Raw genomic sequence first — 12,902 nt, 5'->3', positions numbered from 1 at the left:
GAACATTCTCTAGGGAGTTGGCACTAAGGTGTACCTGCTCTTGCAGACTACAGTGGGAATCATGCGGGAATTTCTGTCTAACAGACATTGAATCCTAACAGTATACACAGGGAGTATTTGCCTCAAGATACTTTTTGAGAAGTTCTATGACATTTCAGGCAATGCGGTATGAAAATTTCACCTCTGTAAAATGACAGATGGAGAAATTCCCTCTCATTTTGAAATTCCCTCAAATTGAAAATCCTTCTCACATACTTTGGCTCCATGTCACTACTCATAATCTAAAGGGAGGCACAGTTCAGTAGTCAACTAATTTTTGGTAGAAACACTTCTCATGGTGACAAACTATACAAGCAGACACATGAAACTCCCTTTCTAAAAAAAAAAAAAAAAAAGAAACTCCCTTCCTTTCTTAGACCTCTGTATTTCCTACTGCTTCCATTTGAGTCCCTGTCTGTCTCGAGGGACCAAGGGGAGTAGAACCTTCTGCAAGTATTTCAGTAGTCTCTTTGGAGATGTTGGCATAAACTTTTAATTGTTGTTTTATCACTAGCAACTGAGCAATAAAGGTTTTCACAAACAATCTCAGTTCCCCAAGCCTGTGTCACATCGAAGCTACAGGTGAAAAGATAATTGCTGTTCTGAGGGGACGTGAATCACAGGATGACAAGCCCTTATCTAGGGGTCTGGCTGCCTCCCTCACTGCCACAGGAGCAGCTTGCTGTGACCAGAACCCACTATCTGGGCAATGGGAGGACGTCAAGTGAGTAGTTTCTGTTTCAGCCTGAGGGCAAGAATCTGCAAGAAACAGGTGCTTCGGGGAGTCTCGGTTGGTGACCATACAGGAAAAAGGAAGTGTTCTGACTCAAAGTAATCCAGGGCCAAAGCAACACGGGAAGGAGGAATAATTCAAAAAATTAAATGGAGCTATTAAAGAGAGATTGGGTGCTACACCAGATATCAGTTCCCAATGCCTCTTAATGTATCTTAGTGTAATTCTTTTTGAAAAAATATTTATTTGGCTGTACGGGATCTTACTTGTGGCATATGGGATCTAGTTCCCTGACTAGGGATCAAACCTAGGCCTCCAAACCCAACCTCCCCCACCCGCCACCCACATTGGGAATGAGGAGTCTTAGTCACTGGGCCACCAAGGAAGTCACAGTGTAATTTTTGTGACAGTGATTTTTACTGTTGAATCCAAGCCATATGAAACCTGATGTTTAATGTAACTAGTGACTGGAATTGCAGAGATAGATCTGAAATCATGGAGTACCTTACAGAAAACATGCATCTTTAAGGTTACTATACCTGTGCCAATAGCAGCTCCATGATTAATAAAAGTAAATTAAAACTATAGGAATGATCTGTCTTTAATAGAAACAGTGTATACACTTGACAATTCTGTGCTTAGTCGATGAATCGTGTCTGACTCTTTGCAATGCCATGCACTGTAGCTCGCCAGGCTCCTCTGTCCGTGGAAGTCTCCAGGCAAGAATAGTCTCTTTCTTCATTCAGTTCAGTTCAGTTGCTCAGTTATGTCCGACTCTTTACAACCCCATGGACTGCAGCACGTCAGGCCTCCCTGTCCATCAACAACTCCCAATGTCTATTCAAACTCATGTCCATTGAGTCATGATGCCATCCAACCATCTCATCCTCTGTTGTCCCATTTCCTCCCACCCTCAATCTTTCCCAGGATCAGGGTCTTCTCAAATAAGTCACTTCTTTCCATCAGGTGGCCAAAGTATTGGAGATTCAACTTCAACATCAGTCCTTCCAATGAATATTTAGGGCTGATTTCCTTTAGGGTGGACTGGTTGAATCTCCTTGTAGTACAACGGACTTTCAAGAGTCTTCTCCAACACCACAGTTCAAAAGCATCAATTCTTCAGGGCTCAGCTTTCTTCATAGATCAACTCTCAAATCCATACATGACTACTGGATAAACCATAGTCTTGACTAGATATACCTTTGTTGGCAAAGTAATGTCTCTGCTTTTTAATACACTGTCTAGGTTGGTCATAACTATTCTTCCCAGGAGTAAGGCTCTTTTAATTTCATGGCTGCAGTCACCATCTGCACTGATTTTGGAGCCCCAAAAAATTAACTCTGCCACTGTTTCCACTGTTTTCCCATCTATTTGCCATGAAGTGATGGGAACAGATGCCGTGATCTTAGTTTCCTGAAGGTTGGGCTTTGAGCCAAATTTTGACTCTACTCTTTTACTTTCATCAAGAGGCTTTTTAGTTCTTCTTCTCTTTCTGCCATAAGGGTGGTGTCATCTGCATAGCTGAGGTTATTTTATTTCTCCCAGCGATCTTGATTCCAGCTTGTACTTCTTCCAGCCCAGCATTTCTCAGTATGTACTCTGCATATAAGTTCAATAAGTAGGGTGACAATATACAGCCCTGAGGTGCTCCTTTCCCTATTTGGAACCAGTCTGTTGTTCCATGGCCAGTTCTAACTGTTGCTTCCTGACCTCTATACAGATTTCTCAAGAGGCAGATCAGGTGATCTGGTATTCCCATTTTTCTAAGAATTTTCCACAGTTTCTGGTGAAAGTTACTGTTGGTTGTGGGTTAACACTTCATTCATTACAACCAACTGAAACACTAAAAACCATTCACTTCTACTAATAGTCTTGTATCAATTTCATACATAGTTGAAATAAAACCTTAATAATCCATGGGATGATGCATGATTAAATACATATCAAAAGTACAGAGGAAGATATCATTTTTCTGATTTTTATGGTGTGTAAAACAAAGCCTAGGAAACAGTAAACATGATATACACTAATTGCCTGCCTTTCCCAGAAGGATTTCCAATACATTTCTAGGTTATCCCAGAAGCTGTCTCAACATTCATGACGCGTTGAAGTTATAAAGGTACATCAGTGTTGTAGTGAACTGTGATGGTGTTCCTCTTTCAAATCAACTCATATAACTATTGAAAATTTATAACCAACTTCTGTCTTACTTTAATACATGAAAACATTCCACGATCACTTACATCATGGCAACCTCCCGATATTTCACATCAATGCCAAACACCTCCATTTAGATGTTCATTGTCCATTTTACATTATGGTATCCTTCATCCTCTAATGGAGAATAGACAGAAATGGTTGCAACACAATATGAAAAGGCTAATCTTTCAAGCATAAACCATCCAAAACCTATGTTTGCATACACACTATAGAAGTGAAGCATAGTATGGATTATTTGAGCATTGAATTACATTCACTTCTAATAATCCCAAATCACGTCATTATAAACAAGCATACATTGCTAATAATTCTTTCTAAATGTCAATCTTCATCTCACGATCCATGCTAATATATCCATTTTCTGTGAGTTTTAACTATGGAGTACTCCCTATAGTAATTTTCCTTCAGAGAAACTTCAGAAAAGAGGATTGATGAAATACTTTTTAATAGGCAGTCTCTTATGTTTCTTTATATCTTACTTTTGATTAAATACTTTTCTTCATATTTATTACATTATTTCCACAGGTTTTGTGTATAAACTCTCAAAAGTTTTCTGATGCATGTTTATGACCAACATTTCATCACTTGTTCCATTACTACTGTTTTTCCCCGGTGTGTGTTCTCAGCTGTTTAGTGAGATGACCACGATGAGTAAAACCTTTGCCACAATGTTCATGTTTTTAAGGTTTCTCTTCAGTATGAACTCGCAGATATGTAGTAAGAATTGAGTTCTGATTAAAGGCTTTCCCATATTATGTACATTTATACGGTTTCTCTCCAGTATGCACTCACAGATGTCCAGTAAGATTGAAGTTCTGATTAAAGGTTTTGCCACATTCTGTACATTTATACAGTTTCTCTCCAGTATGCACTCGCAGATGATTACTGAGAACTGATTTGTGATTAAAGGCTTTGCCACATTCTGTACATTGGTATGCTTTCTCCCCAGTGTGGATTCGATGATGTGCAATTAAATTTGAACTCTGAATAAAGGCTCAGCCACACTCTGTACAATGATAAGGTCGCTCTCCACTATGAATTCGCTGATGTCAAGTAAGCTCTGAACAACTGATAAAGGCTTTTTCACATTCCTTACATTTTAAGGTTTCTCCCCAGTATGAATTCGTTGATGATGGGTAAGAGTTGAGTTCTGACTAAAGGCTTTGCCACATTCTGTACATTTATATGGTTTCTCTCCAGTATGCACTCGCAGATGTTTAGTGAGAATTGATTTCTGATTAAAGGCTTTGCCACATTCTGTACATTTATATGGTTTCTCTCCAGTATGCACTCGCAGATGTGTTGTAAGATTGAATTTCTGATTAAAGGCTTTACCACCTTCTGTACATTTATAAGGTTTCTCTCCAGTATGAACTCGCAGATGTTTAGTGTGTTTTGATTTGTCATTAAAGCCTTTGCCACATTCTATACACTTATACGGTCTCTCCCCAGTATGAATTCGCTGATGTCTAGTAAGTGCAGAACTGTTCATGAAGGTCTTCCCACATTCTGTACACTTATAACGCTTCTCCCCCATATGAAATTCGGTGATGTTTACTAAGATTTGAACTCACAATAAAGGCTTTGCCACATTCTGAACATTTATAACATTTCTCTCCAGTGTGAGTAAGCTGATGTTGAGTAAGAAGTGAGCGACGGACAAATGTTTTGCCACATTCTGTACATTTGAAAGATTTCCTTCCTGTATGAATTTTCCTACGTCTACTTAGATTGGATGAGGTACTAAGGACTTTCCTGTGTATCTTACATTGGTGTCCTTTCTGTGGATTTTGAATAGTTTGCTGTTGTACAAGTTCTGAAGACTGATTAGAAGCTTTACCATATTCACTACAATTATAAGTGTTCTCTCCAGTGGGAAAACTCTTTACAGAACGAAATGACATCTTATAAAAGATATTTCTACATTTATTACTTTTAGAATCCCTGTATGATGATTCAGGTACCTGATGTTTCATAAGGTTTGAGTCTCCTTCAACCTTATACCCAGTTTCATTGCTTGAATACCTTCTCACTCCACCATAAATACTCTTGTAATTACTGGGGCTGGAACTCATAATTAAGGCCTGACTAATTTTATTACATGTGGAAAGCAGTTCCGTATTAGCAATATCATGATGTGTATTGAACAATGACAGTTGGACTACATATCTTCCATTATCATCAACATTATACATTGTGGAAAGGAGAGGAAATATCTTTTACTGGAAAAATAATGACTTCCTACTCACAGATCCTTCAAATTGAGTATATTGTGAGTTTTGCCCCTCACTTTTAAATTTCAGGTGTTCAGACATGCTTGAATGTATGCTTAAATGAAGGCTACATTCAGAATTGTTTGCATGAGTATTTGCAGTAGAGACTAAATCACCTTCCAAATATATCACATTTCCTTTCAGAGAACATGTATGTTTCAAAAGGTGATGTAAATCTTTTTTAAAAAACGTACACTTCTCAGCAGATGTTGAAGACTGAAATTGGTGTTTATCCCAGTTTGAATCATGTTCCTCATTTCTTTTTGCAGTAAGATTTGCCTTATGTGTAATTGTCTCAATTTCTTTATGTGCATATAAACATCTTCTCTGTCTTTCATATGCCCTCATATATTCTAAGTGTTTTCTTAAATTGAAATTTCTGAGGTGTAATCTTTCATATATTCCTAGGTTTGCTTTTGGAAACAAATCTTTTTTTTCTTTTTTTGAAACAAATCTTTTATCCTTGGTTTTTGTGGCATCAAATCCCAGGTGTCTTGTGGAGGCATAGCTGAAAGATAACAAATAATAAGTAATTTTGCCTGCTATTCTCAGTGAATATCCTTAAAGAATTAGAGAAAACTGATAAACCCTTTACTAGCTCAAAAATAAAATAGAGAAGGGAGGATCAAGGTGCCAGAGTATTAGGAAGACATAGACTTTTCTCTCCACAAAATCATCAAGAATACATCAGAAATGGAACACTTCTCACAGAGCCAAGCTGGACCCTAGCAGAGGCCCTTGGAAATCTACAAGGACAGATACATTCCTGCTGAGCCAGGTAGGACAAAAGAAAGAAGAGGCAAAAGGAAGAGGAGAGAAGTGGGATGGGGCCTGCAACCTGGGGGGACATGAGAGTGAGGAGCGGTCTCCACATCCAGGGAAGCCCCTCGTCGGGGAGCTCAGTTTGCACAGGAGGAGAGCCTCATTCTCTGTGGGAGAGAACATGGCAACCCACGTGTGGCAGCAGGACAGAGAGAGACCTGCACACGGGGTCCTGACCACTGCCCTGCCCACCCAGCCTGAGAGGCATGTCCACCACTGCAGACAAGGGCTGGGTGCTGAAGTGTGGGGTTCGGAGAGCAGATCAAGGCAGAGGATTGAGGTTGGCTGTGAGGAAACATCCTGAGGGGACGGGAGTAAGGGAGGGGCTCTATAAATGGGATGCTTGTGGAGGAAGCCTGAACCACCACAGAGCAGAGCACAAATCTCTGGACCAATCTCACGCACCAAGGTGCAGGCACCAGACGGATGACTAACGAGGTGCCCGTAGCCTTCAAAACAGAGACTACAAACAGAAAACTGGACAAAATGAGATGGCAAAGGAATGTGTGACAGAGGGAGAAGCAGGCTAAGAACCTACAGGAACCACTAAATGAAGAGGAAATGGGCAATCTAAAGATTACTTCTTGATTTTAGTCATCCAAAGTGGAGACACCAAACATTTTCACAAATCCTAGCTGCCTAATAATTCTTTAGTCCACTTCTTGTCCAACGTGTTTCAAAGAATGTTCTACTAGATGCTTCAACCTAAAAATAACACATGATATTGACAGAGAACTAATCATAAAGTGAAGACACATAGGAAAATATCTGAGGAAGCTCATTACACATAAGATAAATTAATAATTTCTTTTTTTAAAATAATTTCTTAAGAAATTAAATGAAAGAGAGACTTTGAAAATATCCTTGGAACACTGGAAATTCTGCTCATTACTCTGTGGAGACCTAAATGGGAAGGAAATAGAATGGGAAAGTCTGGAGATCTTTTCAAGAAAATTGAAGATACCAGGGGAACATTTCATGCAAAGATGGGCACAATAAAGGACGTAAATGTTATGGGCTTAACAGAAGCAGAAGTTCTTAACAAACGGTATCAGGAATACGTGGAAGAGCTATACAAAAATATCTTAATGACCATGATAACCAGGATGGTGTGATCACTCACCTGGAGACAGATATCCTGGAGTCTGAAATCAAGTGGACCTAAAGAAGCATCACTACCAGCAGAGCTAGTGGAGGTGGTGGAATTCCAGCTGAGCTATCTCAAATTTAAAAGATGGTGCTATGAACATGCTGCACTCAATATGCCAGCAAATTTGGAAAACTCAGTAGTGGCCACAGGACTGGGAAACGTCAGTTTTCATTTGAAACTCAAAGAAAAACAATGCACAAAAATGTGAAAATGACCACAAAATTGCACTAATTTCACACACTAGCAAAGGCAGGCTCAAAATTCTCCAAGTAAGGCTTCAACAGAATGTGACCTGAGAAATGCCAGATGTTCAAGCTATATTTAGGAAAGGTAGAGGAACTGGTGATAAAATTGGCAACATCCCTTGGATCATTGAAAAAGCAATAGAGTTCCAGAAAAACATCTGCTTTGGTTTTATGGACTATGTCAATGCCTTTTACTGTGTGGATCACAACAAACTGGAAAATTCTGAAAGAGATGGCGATACAAGACCACCTTACCTGCCTCCTGACAAATCGCTATGCAGGTCAAGAAACGACCGTTAGAACCAGACATGGAACAACGGACTGGTTCCAAATTGGGAAAGGAGTATGGCACGACTTTATACTGTCACTCTGCTTATTTAACTTATATGCAGAGTACATGATGCATGAGCCCTGGGTGATCCCTGGGTTGGGAAGATTCCCTGGAGAAGGGAAAAGCTACCCACTCCAGGATTCTGGCCTAGAGAATTCCATGGACGGCATAGTCTGTGGAGTCGCAAAAAGTCGGACATGACTGAGCACAGTTCACTTTCACTTTTCATCATGCCAAATGGTGGACTGGAAGAAGCACAAGCTGGAATCAAGATACAAGGAAAATATCAACAACATCAGATATAAAGATGACACCATGCTCATGGCAGAAAGCAATGAGAAACTGAGGAGTCTCCTGATGAAACAGAAAGAGGAGAGTGAAAAGCTGCCTTCAAACTCAACATTCAGAAAACCAAGATCATGGCATCCAGTCCCATCACTTCATGGAAAATAGTTGGGGAAACAATGGAAACACTGACAGACTTTATTTTTCAGGGCTCCAAAATAACTGCAGATGTGGACTTCAGCCATGAAATTAAAAGATACTTGCTCCTTGTGTGAGAGCCATTTCCTAGGTAGGTTGATAAGAAATCTAGGGGTCCCCAAGGAGAGAGAGGTCTGGAATACTCAAGGAGGAAGAAAGGACACACTTTTTACTTTTTTTCCTCTACATTCCTTAGGATTATATAACAACAATGTATCCTGCCTGAGGACAGTCTCTGGATTAAACCTTCTGGCTAATCCTGTTATCTTACAATGTAAATTATGGGAGTAGGTCTAGTCTTTACAAGGATTATATAACAATGTATCCTGCCTGAGGACAGTCTCCGCATTAAACCTTGTGGCTAATTCTGATATTTTAAAATGTAAATTATGGGAATAGGTTTGGTGAGGCCTTTACAAGCTCCAGACATTCTTTGGATTCATTGAAGAGTATATAACTCTATTGCTAACAATACCAAGCGGGTACTCTTGCTACCCTCTTCTGATGTCTATGTCAGAAGCTTTCTCTATCTCCTTTATACTTTAATAAAATTTTAGTACACAGAAGCTCTGAGCTATCAAGCCTCTCTCTGACCCCAGATTGAATTTTTCTCCTCCGGACGCCAAGAACCCCGGCGTCTTTGCATGATTCAGCTATAGCCTTTCACTTGGGAGGAAAAGTATGAGGAAACTAGACAGCATATTAAAAAGCAGAGACGTTACTTTGCTGAAAAAATGTCTGTCTAGTCAAACCTATGGTTTTTCCACTAGTCATATATGGACGTGAGAGTTGGACCATAAAGAGAGCTGAGTCCTGAAAACCTGATGCTTTTAAACTGAGGTGTTGGAGAAGACTCTGAGTCCCTTGGAGTGCAAGGAGATCACATCACTACATCCCAAAGGAAGTCAGTCCTGAATATTCATTGGAAAGACTGATGCTGGAGCTGAGGCTCCGATAATTTGGCCACCTCAGGCAAAGAACTGACTCACCAGAAAAGACCCTGATGCTGGGGGACATTGAGGGCAGGAGAAGAAGGGGATAACACAGGATGAGATTGTTGTATGCATCACCGACTTGATGGACATGAGTATGACCAGGTTCCAGGTGTTGGTGATGGAGAGAGAAGCCTGGTGTGCTGCATTCAATGGGTTTGCAAAGAATGGGACACAACTGAGAGACTGAATGAACTGACTGATAGGTATAATTGATTCTTTTCGGTGTACAGTAGTACAAAATTATAAAACAGCTGTATTCCAATTAGAACTTTTTCAAAAGATTTCTTTTTATAATCTAGAAATTCTTATGGTTTCAATCAACCATTAATCATATGGGTGGAAAATGTCCTAGGCTTTTGTGTGTGTGTGTGTGCTAGGCTTTTATGCCAATTTATTTTAAAATTCTATGAGGTAAATAAATATATTAAAGTGGTTTAAAAAATAAAAATAAAGTAGTTTAGCATTTTAGAATCAGGCCTGATACACTTCAGATATTTAATATGAAATCATAAAGGGAAAAGAGAAACTTGGAAGTAAACCTGAGATGTGCATTCTTTGATTTTCAGAAGGTTTTGCTTTCTGCAGTGAAAAAATTACTTGAATTTGAAATTTATTTAGAAGGTCCTATCTCTAGCTCCCAGTGGATAGGAAGTTATAAATCAGACAACAAGAACCTGTCCCCAGTATTCCTAGAAGTTTAGCAGTTTCTCTACCACTTTACTCACACATTTTTCTCTAGAGGTAGAAAGAAACTTTCAAAGAACAGTCATACAGTTACTCATAAATGGCACAACTTTCCTAGGATCCCCAAGAAATGGAAGAGCAATCAATAAATGCAGTTTGTGACAAGCTAAGAGAAGACTTTTAGTTTACACTGTGATGGAGAAAAGTAATCACCGGAGATGAATTCATGCATGATTTAAGAAAGAGAATGGGGCAGGTGATCCATTTCTTTCACAATAGTAAAAATAAAGCCAGGTTTTCCAAACTCATTTCCACTGAGGCACGTCTTCCAAAACCACGTGACAAAGGCTGACTTCCTCTCTGCTCCTTGGACCTCTCATCTGAGTCCACTCACACCTACCTGGGTGTATGGCTGCTGTCTCCATTCTCCTTATACTCCTGGGGTCGTTCAATTCCTCCAGAAAGGTGACCAGGTTCGGCTTAGAGGCCACAAGACCTGTTCATCAGAGAAAGGGATATTTGTGTTCTTAGAGATTCATCCGTGTCCAGTCCTGTATGTATTCGAGTGAGACAGGAATGCAATGGAGAATGTTAATGAAGCCTAGAAAATTATTTCCCCAAATACTATATTCAAAGCACTTCTACAACACTAACAAATACATAACAATCAAATCCTGAGATTTTGGTCACATGCTGCTGAGGCAAAAGTAAGTGTGTAAATGTGAAATTAACAGAGCATGCAACTATTTAATACCACAGAACGTATACAATTACCACTCACCTAGAATGAAGCAGGCAGAGTACATCAGGGAAGAAAAAGCTTACCAGCATAGCAAACCATCATGAAGCCTTCCTGTCTAAATTCACAGACACTCACTTCCCCCTAGAAAGCAGAGATCTGAAACCACTGTGGGAAGCAGTCAATTTCAGAAGACATTCTAGAAATGAAGGAACCAAAACCTCGTGGGTAGGTAAGCGATTCTGGAAGGAAGTTCCCCTCACCCAAGGAGGCCAGGTTCCCGTAGTTCCCTAGCATCACATCTGTGTACAAGTCCCGCTGACTGAGGTCCAGGCATTCCCACTCCTCTTGAGTGAAGTCCATGGCCACATCCCGGAAGGTCAGCCGTCCCTGGAATACAAAACACAGATGCCATGGGGCCGTGGGAAGACTTCCTTATGTGACCCAAGATGGAAACAGCAAGTTCAGAGAATTGGTTTTCCTTTAGGAGAGTGCCTGCTATTACAGAAGAATATGGCTTTTACACAGTGATATTTTCACCGTATTTTTAACCCCAAGAAAAGAGGATGAGATATGATCCACAAACTACTACAGAAAGTAGCATGACTAGGAAGAGGAATTATAAAATAAATATTGGCATACTTATTTTTGACTGTTGTACTCATGTGACACAGGATAAACTGTCTATCAAAAAAAAAAAAAAAAAAATCCTGGAAATATTTTTTAAAAACACATTCCATTCCAAACATTCTGGAGTGGGACCAATGTGCCACATTTTTAACAAGCTTACTTGAGCTAGTAACGTTTAAAATTCTGCTTCATGAATGACCAGTTTTTTGTTGTTTTTTTCCTTCAGCTAAGACAGCAAAAGAGATGATTTATTGTACACGTTACATTCAGCCGCAACTGAGAAGAGAACTAGTCCATAGTTATCACAGGTCCAGGGCAAAGGATCAAAAGGGACGGCTTTGATACGAGCAAGGTAGGTCTCTCAAAGGTGGTCAAGGCAATCAGAATGGCCATAGATGTTCCAGATCCATTGAGAAGTTCTAGATAGTAGGCATGCAGTCCACAATTTGTACTAGCGTCCCTGGCCTCTGGCTTCCCTTGTTTCTGCTTCTGTGGCTTCCATGGGTGTATAAGTTTACTTGGACCTCTGCCTCATCTTTCTTCTTTTGCGCTTCAGCCTGCGCATTCGCTTCTTCCTCCACTTCTCTCTCATGGCGCAGAGGTTTCTCAAAAGATGGCGCTAAGGCCGAGAGCATGAATGACCAATTTGAAGAGCTATTAGGTAGAATAGTAAGGGAAGAATTCATCCTTAACTTTGAACTTTAAGTTTTCTACAGATTTTACAGGTCTCAGAGTAGTAACCTTGGTGGCAAAAATCATTTTAACTATTTAGCACCTACTATATATGCAGGTCAGGAAGCAACAATTAGAACTGGACATGGAACAACAGACTGGTTCTAAATAGAAAAAAAGAGTATGTCAAGGCTGTATATTGTCACCCTGCTTATTTAACTTATATGCAGAGTACATCATGAGAAAGGCTGGGCTGGAGGAAGGACAAGCTGGAATCCAGACTGCCAGGGGAAATATCAATAACCTCAGATATGCAGATGACACTAACCTTATGGCAGAAGGTGAAGAGGAACTTAAAAGCCTCTTGATGAAAGTGAAAGAGAGTGAAAAAGTGGGCTTAAAGTTCAACATTCAGAAAATTAAGATAATGCCATCTGCTAACATCACTTCATGGGAAATAGATGGGGAAACAGTGGAAACAGTGTCAGACTTTAATTTTTTGGGCTCCAAAATCACTGAAGATGGTGATTGCAGCCATGAAATTAAAAGTCGCTTACTCCTTGGAAGGAAAGTTATGAGCAACCTAGATACCATATTAAAAAACAGAGACAATACTTTATCAACAAAGGTCCATCTAATCAAGGCTATGGTTTTTCCAGTGGTCATATATGGATGTGAGAGTTGGACTGTGAAGAAAGCTGAGCGCTGAAGCATTGATGCTTTTGAACTGTGGTGTTGGAGAAGACTCTTGAGTCCCTTGGACTGCAAGGAGATCCAGTCAGTCCATCCTAAGGGAGATCAGTCCTGGGTGTTCATTGGAAGGACTGATGCTGTAGCTGAATCTCCAATACTTAGGCCACCTCATGCGAAGATTTGACTCCTTGGA

At 40.0% G+C, this 12,902-nt stretch overlaps 1 protein-coding gene and 1 pseudogene across 1 annotated transcript in view; one reads left to right on the top strand and one right to left on the bottom strand.

Moving 5' to 3' along the window:
- Positions 1-12,902, top strand: part of LOC133055203 (zinc finger protein 107-like) — a 78,182-nt gene that overhangs the window by 49,049 nt on the left and 16,231 nt on the right. The gene's annotated exons all lie outside the window — the stretch shown is intronic.
- Positions 3,673-11,979, bottom strand: LOC133052429 (zinc finger protein 501-like; annotated as a pseudogene).

The sequence above is a fragment of the Dama dama genome, chromosome 4, assembly GCF_033118175.1.
Source record: "Dama dama isolate Ldn47 chromosome 4, ASM3311817v1, whole genome shotgun sequence".
Classification (NCBI taxonomy): domain Eukaryota; kingdom Metazoa; phylum Chordata; class Mammalia; order Artiodactyla; family Cervidae; genus Dama; species Dama dama.
This window is presented reverse-complemented; position numbering and strand designations above follow the sequence as displayed.